Here is a 14306-nt window from a genome sequence, read left to right on the forward strand (position 1 = left end):
TTTTAATCGCAGTCATACGATCCAACTATCATTTCATAAAGCTCGCTCTGGGGGCAGTGGGGAGAGTAAGACTTGAGGCTTGGTAGGTTTCACATGGAGGGCCAGGCAGGGGACAGTGAAGTCAGGAACTGGGTGGAGGAGGTGGATACAGAAATCAGGAGCGAGACAGCCACCTCCTTCCCCTCCCCACCTCCTGCACCTGCCTCTAAAGCCATCTCAAATTCCCCAGCAATTCCTGAACATGTCATGCAGCCCCCAACCACTGTCTCCCACTGCCATGTCTCTATACCTTGCTCATAACACCCTGAGCTGCCTCACATTTAATGATGCTTCAAGACCTGTTTCCAGGGCGACTCCTCTATGACACTATCTCCAGTTCAGTCTGACATTCTTTCTTCTTTGCTTCCATAGCACTGTGTGCACATCTCTGTTATGAGCCTCACCCTCTGGCTCTGTGATTATTTGTTCCATGCCTGTCTCTCCCATTAGACGGTAAGCTCCTTGAGAGAAGGTCTGGCACACTGACTAACAAATAGGAGTGCACAACAGATGGTGAACAAATGAACAAAACAAAGCCTTAAAAAAGGTACAAAGGACCACTGGAATTTAAAGGAGAAGTCGTTTCTGGTTCCACATGGTTTATAAGAAAGTACATCATAAATCAGGCATTTGGCAAGGTATGGACCCCAGAAATTTGGCACACATACCTGTCTGATAGCCTTGCCCATTTTTTTTTCTAGGTATAAAGGAACCCTAGGAAAACATAAAATACACCCAATTGCTCTAGTGGGCTTTAAGAGAAACCACGTTGGGGACAGCATAGAGAATTCAAAATGCTTACTTAGGAAAGGTTGATAAATGGGTTGAATAATCCTAAGGCTTAGCGGCCACTAATGGATCTCTTTTTCCTCCCTTGTGTAGCTTGCCGTATTGGCTTTGGTTTTTAAATTCACATTTACTTAAGTATCTAGAATTTAGAAAATGACTGTTGCCTCAGTAGCTTCAGATTCATCAGAATGTCTAGGTTATAGCTCTCTTATTTAACTTAGAGGAAACGAACCATGAGCAATTATCATCGGTCAAAATTAAGAAGCCATTACACTCATCTCTGTACTGTCTTCTTAGGTACAGACAGTGAGTGGCCTAAATATGTTTGGTTTTCATTGCATCTCTCTCCTGAATAATATTTTTCTCTGAAGTTTAATTTTCTCTTTGGGTTATATGAGCATTTTATTTGGGGTCTGATGTCATGAAACCTAGAATTTAAGTGGAAGAGTTGAGTTTTAATTTTTCGCACAAATTCTTGATAAAGCAGCCACCCTCAGAGGAACCTTTGTATGTCACGTAGTGGGGGTAATGTTTATAGATGCCCTGTTTAGAAAGATGTTACTGGCCTGTATTAGTTCCCTAGGACTGCCATAAACAAATTACCACAAACTTGGTGGTCTAAAACAGCAGAGGGTTATTCTCACAGTTCTAGACGATAGAAGTACAAAATCAAGGTGTCAGCAGCCTCTGAGGGCTCTAGGGGAGATTCATGGCTCTTCCAGCTTCTGGTGGTGTTAGGTGTTCTATGGCTTGTGCCTGCACAACTCCAATCTCTGCCTCCATCTTTACCTGGTCTTCTCTTCTTCATGTCTATCTCTCTGTGACTCCTATAAAGACACGTGTCATCGGATTTAGGGCCCACCTGGATAATCCAGAGTGACCTCATTTTAGATTCTTTAACTTAATGACATCTGCAAAGATCACTTTTGGAAATAACATCCCATTCACGGGTTCTGGGGAATAGAATGTGGACATATCCTTTTGGGGACCACCACTGAACCCATGACATGAGCCATGGTCAGGAAGGCCTGGAGGTAGCAGAGGTGCTACCCCAGGAGCAGTGATGGATTTACACTGAGGCACCTCCAGCTCTTGCCTCCTCCACTCTGAATGTAAAGTTAATCTACACACCAACTAGGCTAAATCAGAGGTTAAATGAGGGATGGCAAACTGGTGCACCAAAAGCCAGCTCCAGTCAAGAGGTGTGTTCTGACTGCTTTCCATGGTGCTTTCACATGTTTGAATTAGTTGAATATGTGAAAAATTAGAATATTTTTACATAACAGTCGCAGGTTTCTGGCTTCTCTTGTAAAGTCAGATCTAACAATACTCGCCCATATTTCCTCTCAGTAACAAGGCTGGAACCCTGCTCCTTAGGTGGGGCCTGAACTCTCCACGTTGCCCCAGTCCTCACCGCTCCCTGTTGTTTACTCCAATCCTGCTTCACGAGATGGAATGAGTTGCTTGCCTCCTGAGTTTTTGAGTTGGCAGTCTCTGGTCCATGGGCATGTTATCAAGGGCAGCTGAACACTCAGGTGAAAATTCAAGCAATGATCCTGATTCTAACCGTGGAGTTAAACTCTGAAAATTCGTTGTCAAAGAGTTTGTGTAGACAAGGATGATGAGCCATTTTATATTTGTCCAGTGTATCCATTGGTAGCCAAGACTCATAACGCAAAGATCTACAGCCCATTATTGTGAGATAGATCCTACATGTTAAAGTTTAACTTCTTTCGGGCTTAGCCTCTTATAAACATGATTTATAATCCCGAATTCTTGCAGGACCAACTTAATTCCAGAAGACCTGCTTATTGCTTTGAGGACCAAATATTTTATCTGTTTTATAATACCCTTTATAATATATGATGAATATTTTCCTGCTCCTGGTAAAATTTGTTTGTTGAGCTTAGATCCACAGAGCTTAACTGAGCTAAATCTCCTAGCATCTCATTACTCGACACCTTTTTCTAAGGACAAACAGAAGGAAAAATAAAAAGGAAATTCTCTTTTCAGCAGGAGTGGTTTTAACAGATATCTACCGCTTTGGCTTCTACCCGTGAGTCCAGATCATAAAGAGCTGGGAATTGCCCTGAAACAGAGAGATACATAGAGACTTTCAACATGCAAGACTAATCTATTATTTGCAATTAGACTGACAGCTGGCAGTAAATAATTAAGAAACACTGACCTACCTAGCGTTCCGACAGAGGTCTTTTCTCTGGGTTAACTGTTCTTGCACACATTTCCCCACGCCATTCTCAATAAAAAAATGGCATGATTTCTGTCTGTAGCAGGGAGATATATTTTCATGTGTACTATTCTCACGAACAAAATCAAATTTACTTCATATATTTTGTGCTTCTTTAAATACATTCTAATATAATAAATTCAAGATTCTTTAAAAAAAATCACTCACACTTTCTAGTGGGTCAAACTTGTGACATCTTTCTTCATTAGCAGTGAATACTGAATTGATTTAATTTACAGAGACAATCTAGGTGAAGTGACTTATTAAGTGGCTAAATGAACACTCAGGGTTTACATGAACCATCACTTTTTAAAACCTCAACCAGAATTGATTCCACAGAAGGGATGTGGGGCAACACAGGATTATAATCTACTAAAAAGCTATCCACTTTAGTATGCCAATGATAATTTCTTTTTAGTATATAAGATGCAGAAAGAGATAATGACTTTAAGAATGATTAAATAGCACCTTTTAAAAGGGACGTCTGACTGTATACTTCATTAATGATACAACAAGAAGCTTAGTTGCCCACTTAGATAATTCATCAAAGCAATTCTACTCATTTCATCGAAAATACTTTGGGAGAAATTCTTCTCTCTAACTGAAGACAAATTTACTTCTGATCTTTTATTTGAAACTTGAAAGAGCTGAATGGTGGAGTGTTGTCGCTGATTCTCTGAAGACTGCCTCCAGATTTCTCTAAGACTTACCGTGAACGATGCTCATCGAAGATCATGGAAATACGGCATAAACTGAGCAGCAGACAGGCTGAAGAAGGGAAACGCTGATTAGTGAGACCTGCTGGCTGTAACCCTCCATCCTTGACATCTGTCACTGGTTTCTGTGAATAATGAATTTCATTCCTATAAATTACTTTGAAATAGTTATTGAGTCTGAAGCATAATTAGTATGATAAATAGCTATATGTGAGGATACTGCAGCTCAATCAATCTTCATTTTTCAAATTGTTGCTTCTTTATAGGGAAAATAGACATGGCCATTAACTGTTGGCAAGGCAAGGTTGACTAAGCAGAGATTGACAATGAAATGTACATTTTGTAAATTATTTAATTACACGTGGGCCATAAAGCTTATAGTTACTTTTTAATTCATTTCTCCTAATAACAAAATAATCTTGAGCCATAAGCTCTTGTGTTGGAAAACTGTCCTGAGAACACAAGATTTTAATCTCAAAATAAGTTAGTTGGTTTCTTAAACGTCTTCATTAATAATTTTTTTCATTCTTTAAGCTACAATAACTTACATACTATGATCACCATAGATATAAGATGTATTTACCAATTGTCTACTACTGTCCTGCTCCTGTGGAGAGCTCAGGGAAGAAGAGGATGTACTAATATGATCTCCGCCCCAGGGAGCTTGGGATCTAGTCAAGGCGGTGAGATACATTAACAGAGAAGCATTCAAATAGCAATATTGGAGAGTGACTATGGAGCAGGACTGTCACAAAGTGTGAATGTCAGGATAAGCCGGGGTGGGTGGGGGTGCGGAATATCAGTATAATACACAGAAATGAAGACAGCATCTTAAGGAAGTGGGATACAGATCCAAGAAATGTAGCAATACGATAGCTAGATTCGATGAAGAGCACAGTGCTCGACTGTATGGACTCTGAAGAACTCACCATGTGGGAAAGTAATTGAAAATCTCCAAGCACTAGTTTCCTCATACGTGAAACGGGCATAATAGTCGTATCTCACAAGGCTGTTCTGAGAACTGAGTGAGACAGTAGAGACAGCATGATTAGTCTGGTGTCTGTGCCACTCCAGCAATTATTATATTCCTAATTCTATTTTGCCAGTTTTAACAAGTTTCAAAATATCCTCAATTTCTAAAATAATTTACTTTATGATACATATTGTAAATAAGTGCCATATGAAATTAGATACTTCCCCCGCCCCCCAAGTGTAGCATAAAATGCCTGCTTGGACCCTTTTATGCTTCTTGTCTCCATGAATTTTTCTAAGTTGAGCTCCTAGAAGGGCCTCTTATGAATCGTTACGAGACGGTAACACTTTCTAATTTGGGTGCATATTTGATTTGACAGCTACTGAGTTTGGCCTGGCTCCAGAACTGCAGATTGATAAATTAACAGACTCTCAGCCCGTCTGTGTGTGTGTTTTTTCTCTCTCTCTTTGCTGTTTCTTTTCCCTGAGATTTGAAGGGAAGATGATGTGAGCAGTTTTTGAGACTTATGGCATCTTTCCGGCACAAATCGTTGTCCCTGGAGGCTAGTAACTGGCCTCAGGTGTTACATGAAGAATCCTTTAACACCACCTTTCTGAAGTGATCGGATACAGAGCAGTTTTAACTTGGGCACAGACAGCACACCCAGCTGGGTACTTGCTTCTCTCATCTTCTCCCACTACCTGGAGGGGGTGAGTTTGGCCTGGTGGGTGGTTGAGGCCTGGGGAGGGGTGAAGCCTTGTAGGAGCCAGAAGCAATGATCATAGAATGGAATGGGGGCACCTTGATGAACGGGAGGGCGGTTTTGCAGCCTTCACAGCACTCCCCCAACCTCTTCGAACTATTTTAGTTCCTTGCACAGGTACCTCCCGCCCCCCCCACCCCACCCCACAGTACACAGGTGACCTGGGGGCTCTCGACATCATGCTACCAATATGACGACACTGGGCTTAAACACATTGGCTGAGGTCACCTTATCGATCAAGCCAGGTGCCAGCAAACCTGCCAGATGTGACTTCCCTTCCTCTTTCCCAAGTTTTCCTGCTTATAAGACTCAACTGGGACACTTGTAAAAAATGCACATTTTGAGGCTCCTTCCCTGGAGATTCTGAGGTGGAGCTGAGGGATCTGGCTTTTTCACACATTCCAGGTGATTCTTACAATTGGGCACATTTGGAAAACACTGCCTTAGCCTTCCTGGAAGCACCAATGTATCCTGATATTGGGTTCTTGCAGGTGAGAGGTGTGAATGAGTGTGTGAATTTCCCTGAAGTCCAACCACAGCTCTGACCACAGCATCAGACACCTCGAGGTGTCTTGAAAAAGCATCTAATCTCCAACCTAGTTTCCAGGCACTTAAACCATCTGAGATGTAAAGTTCTCTAATCCTCACCTAAAGTCTATAAGGAAGGAAAATTCTAAATTCCAGCTGCTCTCTTAATTAAGCACGTAGACAATGTTGTATCATAGTGAGAACTTTCTAGAAACTGGCCGAGAGTGACGGAGGGATACTCAAATATTTGTTGAGAGAGAGAGGGGATGAATAAATGCCGTAGTTATTTTTTGAAAATTACTGTCTGCTTAGGCCTCACCTCTGAAGATTCACAAATTAAGCATGTATTTTTAGATTTAAAGTTTCATTGTTACTCGAAGAAAAAAATGTGTTATCCTTGTATATGTTCTAAAATTTCCATAAAAAATATAAGATGTATTATCTAAAAACCACTTTTCTCATAGAACTTTTCTGTTTGGTGCATTTAGAGATATGAAGATTTATAGAATAAAAATGTTCTGTTGAGCCTTCTTATTAGTGATCTGTTTCTCATCTCTCCCGCATGTCTTCAGGAAAAGGAGAAATATTCTCCATCACTCTAGTATACCTAAATGGGTGGCCTTCAAGCCCAGGAGTACATTTTCTTCTTGCTGATAGCAGCTCAACTGAGCCATCCTGTAACTTAACTCCCAGCACGCATTTAAAATAACATGAACCATAGGATCATAAGATTTTTTAAATTAAAAAATTTAGATAGATTGGAATAAGGTCTATAGATTAGATAATAGTGGTATACCAATGATAACTGCTTGATTTTGATCATTGTACTGTGGTTATGTAAGATGCTAACATTTGTGGAATGTGGGTGAAGCGTACACAGAAATTCTCTGTGCTATTTTTACAATTTTTGCATGTCTAAAACTATTTCAAAATCAAAAGTTAAAAAATGAATAATTTAAAATTTAGATACAATATAATGAAAATTCATGTATTTACCACCCAGATTTCATATATGACAACATTCTGTCTTATTTGCCTCACATATTTTTTTAAGGCAAAACATTAAAGGGACAGTCGAACCTGCTCTTGTATCACTTCGTAGCCCCACTAGCAGTGAGTGGAAGTTCCCACTTTCCTTCTTCCTTTCCAGTGCTCAGTACTGTTAGACTCTTTAGCTGCTTCTAGTACGACGTGAAGAATGGGATTTGTTTCAATTTTCATCACCTCAAACACTAGTGAAGTTGAACATTTTTATGTTTATTGGCTTTTTATTTTATGGTTTATTGGCTATCCAGGTTCTCTGTTCTTTATATTGTGAACATATTCTTATATTCAAAGAATTCTTACATTCTTTATTCTTATACTCTTCTACATACTCTTATATTCAAAAAACGTATGAACATATTCTTTGTGGATATTTTTCTATTTTTTTCTTGACAATATGGTAGAAGATCTTTGTGTAATCTGGATATAAGACTTTGTAATATGCATGCAAATATCTTTCCTCATTTTGTAACCTGCTTTAATTTGGTTATGGCATCTTTTGACAGATATTTTGCAATTTAACATAGTCACAGTTTTCCATATTTTTCTTTGTTTTGTGCTTTTTCTATCTTATATAAGAAATCTCCACCTTCCCCAATATCATAAGATAGCTTCTGAGATTTTGGTCCAGAAGTTTTGCTTTTAACACTTGGGTTTTAACCTTTATGGAATTTATGTTTGTAACTGTTTTGAGGCTGGGATCTATTTTTATTTATCCACTTGTTCCAGCTAATTGAATGATTTATACTTTTCCAACTGATATTTAAAACCACACTTTATAACCAGTTCTCATGTAGGCTTGGATCTATTTTTGATTCTCTGTACTGTTCCTTAGTTTGTCTATTCCAGCACCAATACCTTACTTTTACTCAACCATAGCTTTAAAATAAGTCTTACAATCTCATAGGTCAAGCCTTCCATTCTTTTTTCTTTTCTTCAGAATTATTTGGTATTCCCAACTCTAATCTTTAGTACATATTTTGCATAGCTGTCAAATGACAAACATTTTATTGCATTTTCTTTTTAATGGGAATATTATTGCATTTATAGATAATTTGAGGAACTCACTTTATGACAATACACCTTCCTAAGTAGAAACATGGCATAATTCTCCATTTATTGGGGGCCTTCTTCTACGTTCTTCAACAATATTTTAACTTCCTCCATTACCATCTTATATAGTTACATTTATTTCTGAATAACTTACAATTTTTGTTGCTTTTGTGAATGAGATGTTTTTTTCCTATTTTCTGTTGGTTATCGATACTGCATAGGAACACTTGAGTTTGGTATAGTAATCTTATACCGAGGAACCTTACTGAACTTTCTTATGAGAAATCTAGGTTCCCAACTCTTAACCCTCACTGGAAAAGAAATAAAAGAGCTAAGGTTGAAGATCACCGGAGGATTTTTTGGAGATAACTAGGGATGCACCGTGAGTCTTTCCCACCAAGTGGAATAGGATGGTTGGGGGCTGCTTTCTCCTTCATCTCAAGTCACCAAATAAGGGACTTAAAGACCCTAATAAGATGTGTCCTCTACAGTTTACAGTTCTAGGTGGACTGGTGCTCCTGACTTCCTGTGGGAAACGTGAAGGGAATGGCTGAGCAAAGGAGAGATGGCCGTGTTGGTAGCTTGGACCATTGGAGTTGATTGGGGAAAATGATTTTGGGGATGTTTCTCATGGACCAGATATAGTTCAGTGGGAGAGTGTGCCTGTGCAGAGTCATCACAAGACTTGTTCAAGAGAACTGCCTTGATGGGTGAAAGACCCCAATAGGAGGAAACCATCAGATATCCACGGAGTTGAGAAAGGAGCTAATGATCAGTTGGACTCACCTTACTCAAGGGAACTCCAGGTGAGAATCTCTGATAACGTGTGAGGGGTTGCAAAGAACCACAGAAGTGCCTTAACCTTAAACCTTAAACCCAGAGCAGGAGAAAACTAACATCACACTGTTGTTGCTTCTTAGGTGAGACATTTCCTGTCACTTTAGCTCTTCTTCCCCCTTTTGACCCTGGAGGGTGGGGGTCAGAAACCACAGAGAGCAAGATAGTGGAAGAGGGGTAAGGCGCAAGGTTGGGAAGGAAGAGAAAGGTTAAACTCCCCTCCCACCCCCACCTCTACAGGCTGCTAACCTGTAGTGGGCCTGCTTTGGGAAAAATAGTGTGTAATGAAGTTTCAATTTTGGTTTTTGCATTGGACTGGAGGAGCCTATTACTGATTGTAGGACCTTAAGTTATTATGGGTGACTATAAAAGTCATGAGACTGCCCCAAATTTCATTCAGGGATTAGGGAAAGAGCTAGACCTACTGAATAAATGTAAAAGGGCAGTGGAAAACAATAAGAAGTTGCTTTCTGATTACATCCCCCGAGTCCTGCCTGTTTGGTGTAATTGTGACGCGACATGACAATATGAGAGGCATTATATTGTAGAGGTTAGAAACTGGGCTCTGGAGCCAGAATTCTGAATCGTAGCTTTGTCATTTACCAGATGTCTAACCTTTCTGCATTTCAGTGTTCTCCTTTGTAAAGCACGTGTAATTGTGTTCTTATGAGCATTAAATCAGTTAATATATTCAAAAGTGCCTGAAGGAGTGCCTGCATTTAGTGAACGCGTAACATTTACTGTAAGCAGGAGTGAATGTTATCAGACATGATTACAATAGTTTTATTTATAGTTGGCTGTAAAAAGACTCAGTTACTACATACAGTACCGTGCATGTTTGAGAGACACAATACATTTACTGAAGGTATTTGAAAATTTGTGGACAGTTTAAAAAAGTGCAACTCAATTATTTTTAATGTAATGGTTTACCTGTCTGAGAATGGGTTTCAAGATTTTTTTTTTTTTTTTTACAGATGAGAATATTTTTCTCCCCTCTAAAAATGAAGGCTGAGCACTTTCACGGAGATGGCGCCGAAAGTGAAGAAGGAAGGTTGGCTGCACGATGCCCCTGCCCCCCTAAAGCTGCAGCCAAAGCAAAGGCTTTGAAGGCCAAGAAGGCAGCACTGAAAGGTGTCCCGAGTGGCAAAAAAAAAAGATCCACACGTCACCCACCTTCCGGCAGCCCAAGACACTGCGGCGCTGAAGGCAGCTCAAACATCCTCTAAAGAGCGCGTCCACGAGAAACAAGCTTGACCACCAAGACCAAGGTCCCCGTGACCACCAAGTCGGCCACGAAGATAGAAGACAACAACACACTTGTGTTCATTGTGATGTCAAGACCAAAGAGCACCAGATCAAGCAGGCTGTGAAGCAGCTCTGTGTCACTGGGGGACCAAGGTCAACGCCCTGATCAGACCTGACGGAGAGATGAAGGCATGTGTTCTACCGCCTCCTGACCGTGACACTTTGGATGTTGCCAGCGAAACTGGGATCATCTACGCTAAGTCCAGCTGGAGAATTCTAAGTATAAATTTTTCACTATAAAAAAAAAACGAAGGCTGAATATACCTCTAATTGAACGTCACTAGTATTGTTGAAAACTTCACAAAACCATGCTGAGTGGGCTTCATGAAAAATTTGTGTTAGGTGAGCTCAGAGCTGCTCCTTTGCTACTTAGCAAAGCTTTTTTTTTCTTACCTTTTATCAACTCCTAACTGACTTCCTGTGGGACTATTCTCAAATCCCAGCCACTCCCCTACATCCTCCATCTTCATCTCAAGACCATCCACCAACAACCCAGAAAAGATCATTTGGTAAGTGAGCGGTGGTCCAGCTCCGTTACTGTTTCCCCAAGCCTTCCCCCTCTTCCCTTGATTCCACTTCCCTTCCCCTCCCAAAATGTCCTTCCTTCTTTCCAAGGTGAACTTCCCAATCCAAGTTCTAATTTCTGTCTATTATTACCTGCTCCATTAATTACCCTCTCTCAACTTCATCTTCAAATTTTCTTCATTTCTTTTTACCCCCATAGTATCAAAATTCCCACACTTAATCAAGAGGAAAAAAATATTAATAGAAGCTGAAATCCTGAACAATGAACCAAAAAATCTCCAGTTGAATAATTACACTTTTTAATCAATCAGAGTTTCGGGAGCAGGAGGTGAGAAACAAGGTAAAGGCTGGGAGAGACATATGTAACTACTGCAAAATAAACATACATTGTGATCTTTTTAAAAACCACCTTCTATTATGTGAATTAGCCATGCAGTGTCTTCTTAACCAATCAACTCCTATAGAGAAGGGATATCCTTGCCAATCTTGTTTGTCTACATCCTCTCATACACACTCCAAATTTTATTTTATAAATCTATTGAGCTATAATTTAAATTCAGTAAATAACACCTATTTAACAGTATATAATTTGATAAGTTTTGACATATATATACACACTTGTGAAAGCATCACAATTAAATTAATGAACTTGTTTCCTTGTGCCCTCAGACAACTGCTGATTTGCTTTTTGCCATCTTAGATCAATTCTCATTTTCTATAATTTTAAACACATGGAATAATACAACATGTACTTTTCTTTTGTCTGGCTTCTTTCATTCAGTGTAATTATTTTGAGATTCATCCATGTTGTTTCATTGTATCAATAGCTCATTCCTTTTAACTGCTGAGTAGTATTTCATTGTATGGATGTACCACAATTTGCTTATCCACCTGTTGATGGACATCTGGGATGTTTTTGATGTTTGCTATCATAAATAAAGCTGGAATGAACACTCCTATACAAGTCTTTGTATGGACATATGCTATCATTTCTCTTGGGTAAACATGTAGGGGAGGAATGGTTGATTTAGTATGGTAGGTGTATCTTTAACTTTTTAAGGAACTGACAAATTGTTTTCTCAAGTGGTGTACCACTCTGAACATTATGCTGGGTTAAATATGTGAACAGTACACAAGATAAGGTTTCTAAAGAAAAATGATGTCTAATCAACTACGTCTTTGGTCAAGTCCTAGGAATATAATCCTCTGTGTCTGCTTTGCTAAACAACACACTTTGGGTATTCAGCAATGTCAGGACCCATGCCAAATAGAAATGCATTCACTGACCAAATAGCAGCTGTCCTTGGAGGGCTGCTGACGAACCAGCAGGGCTGCGATAGCACTGCAGCCTGAACGGGGTGGCTCCATGCCAGGAGCGTAACTATCTCACTCATTTTAATGGTTCTGGCAACATGCACCACTCGTGTTGTTTTATTTTGACGAAGCTTCCAATTTTCATTACCCCTTTGGGAAATCAATTTCAAATAAGCCGCTGATGGCACTGTGTGTGAATACACATATGTATACATATATATCTATATACATACGTGTATTCACACATACAGTTACATACATAAACCTAGACATCTTCTCTTGTTTCACTAGGACTGAGAGTCATAGTTGTGAATCAATCTGTATGATGACAATCTGAGCAACTTCTCTCTTGTAAGTTACTAAACCTAGTGAGAAACATGTGGCTTTGACTTAGGACAAGCAGGAGGTCAGTGTGGATTGGTGGGAGAAGCGGGATGAACTCTGGCCTAAACTATGGGGAGATATAAAGGTCACGTTGTAACACTGGGGGTGGGGGGGGACAGATCCTGATGATGTACGAAAGGCAACAGGGAGGCAGCCTGCATGTAGAAGATGCTTTCGTGGGCACTGCTGCTGACTATTCTGACAACTATCTGCTGCTATCACCACTCATCCAAACTAAGAAGAAATTCTCCTTTAGAGATGGCACTTTGGAGAGTTACTGACTTTCTCCGTTTAATTCTGCTGCATTTCGGCCCCCGTACTATGTAATGAATTAGAGCACACTGCATTAAACTGTGATGCAAGACACTTCAGGGCATCCAAGCTACACAGAGATTTGGTAAGTTATGGTTTAGCACAAGCTTCAACTACTAACTTTTTTTTGGCCAGGCCCTCCCTGTTTTGCTTCCCTACAGGGCCTGGTTCTTTCTCTGGACTTGACTTCTGAGGCTCACTCAATTTTCAGCCCAAACCGAGGCAGGGGTCCACTTTAGGGGATCATGGTCTTTTCGTCTCTTGCTCTTTGGGTTCCCTGAAGTTTCAGCATGAAAAGGTCTCCTTGCACTGACCTCAACCAGATCCATTAAACAAAAGAGGAACTTTCTCTTACTTTCCCCTCCTCCATTCTGGGTACCCAAGGGCATCCTACAATCTTGGGTAACTCTTCATAGATAATGACTATCATGTTTTCTCCAATTCTTTTTTAATTCCATACCCTACCCTCTTTGGAGAAAACCCCAATTCCCATTAATCTATACACTTCTCTCCTTTCAGGAAGCCACCTCAAGGCTGTGCCTCTTCAGATAGCATCATCATCACGAGCTCAGTGGCTGTATGGAAACCTGATCTAATTCTTTGGGAGGGATGCTGCCCTAAACTTATTTTCTGGAAAGGACATAGGCTTAAGTTAAAAAAGCTGAATTCATTTACTAATTGGGTAACTTTGGGGAAGTTACATTGAACCTCAGTTTCCTTATCTGTAAAATGCAGATAATAATATCTATCTCTCAAGGTTGTTTATCAAGATCAGATGGGACCACGTGTGAAAAATTACTCTAAGCAGTGAGTTCCTTTTAATGCTTGTGGTCAGGGAGGGGCAGTGATCATTAAAGTGTCAGATTTTGTTTGAATCCTGACTCTGTTACTAGCTGTGACCCTGAACAACTTGCTTAATTCTTGGAGTTTCCATTTCCTCATCTGTGTAATTAGGATAATGACACAGAAGTCTTGTAAAGAGTAAATGACATATTGCATATGAAAATACCCAGAGCCTAGCAGGCTTGCACAGAAATGACACAGATCCAAAGATTAGGATAGTTAGAGAATTTAAAATATCGAGACTTCCAAGAATGCCCATTCTTCCCAAAGCAAGAGACTCTAGTTCTTTCTGCCTTACTTTTCTGATAATTTTCAGACCCAGACTACTGGAAAAGCAACCAGGAGACACATTACTTTCTACCCAATTCTGAACGACTAGAAACAATTGGCAGGAATGTGAACATGACTCTCTCATCTTCAAATTCATAATAGCTACAGGGGAAAATGGTAGATGTGGTTTGACATGAGCTTCAGGGAGCCAGTGGCCCCAAAGACTGACTTTTCTGTTACTCATGCCTGATTGACTCTCTTTCCAATTGGAAAGGACTTTCATCCCTTCTCCTCATATCTCCACACTTGGAACCTTGCTCCTATGTCACTGGAAAGAACAGAGGTTACCCAGCACACACTTCC

General features: G+C 40.0%; 1 pseudogene; it reads left to right on the top strand.

Annotated features, from left to right (window-relative positions):
- Nucleotides 1–10016: 10016 nt before the first annotated feature.
- Nucleotides 10017–13426, top strand: LOC131418864 (large ribosomal subunit protein uL23-like; annotated as a pseudogene).
- The last annotated feature ends 880 nt before the right edge of the window (nucleotides 13427–14306 follow it).

Source organism: Diceros bicornis, chromosome 20 (genome assembly GCF_020826845.1).
Source record: "Diceros bicornis minor isolate mBicDic1 chromosome 20, mDicBic1.mat.cur, whole genome shotgun sequence".
Classification (NCBI taxonomy): Eukaryota; Metazoa; Chordata; class Mammalia; order Perissodactyla; family Rhinocerotidae; genus Diceros; species Diceros bicornis.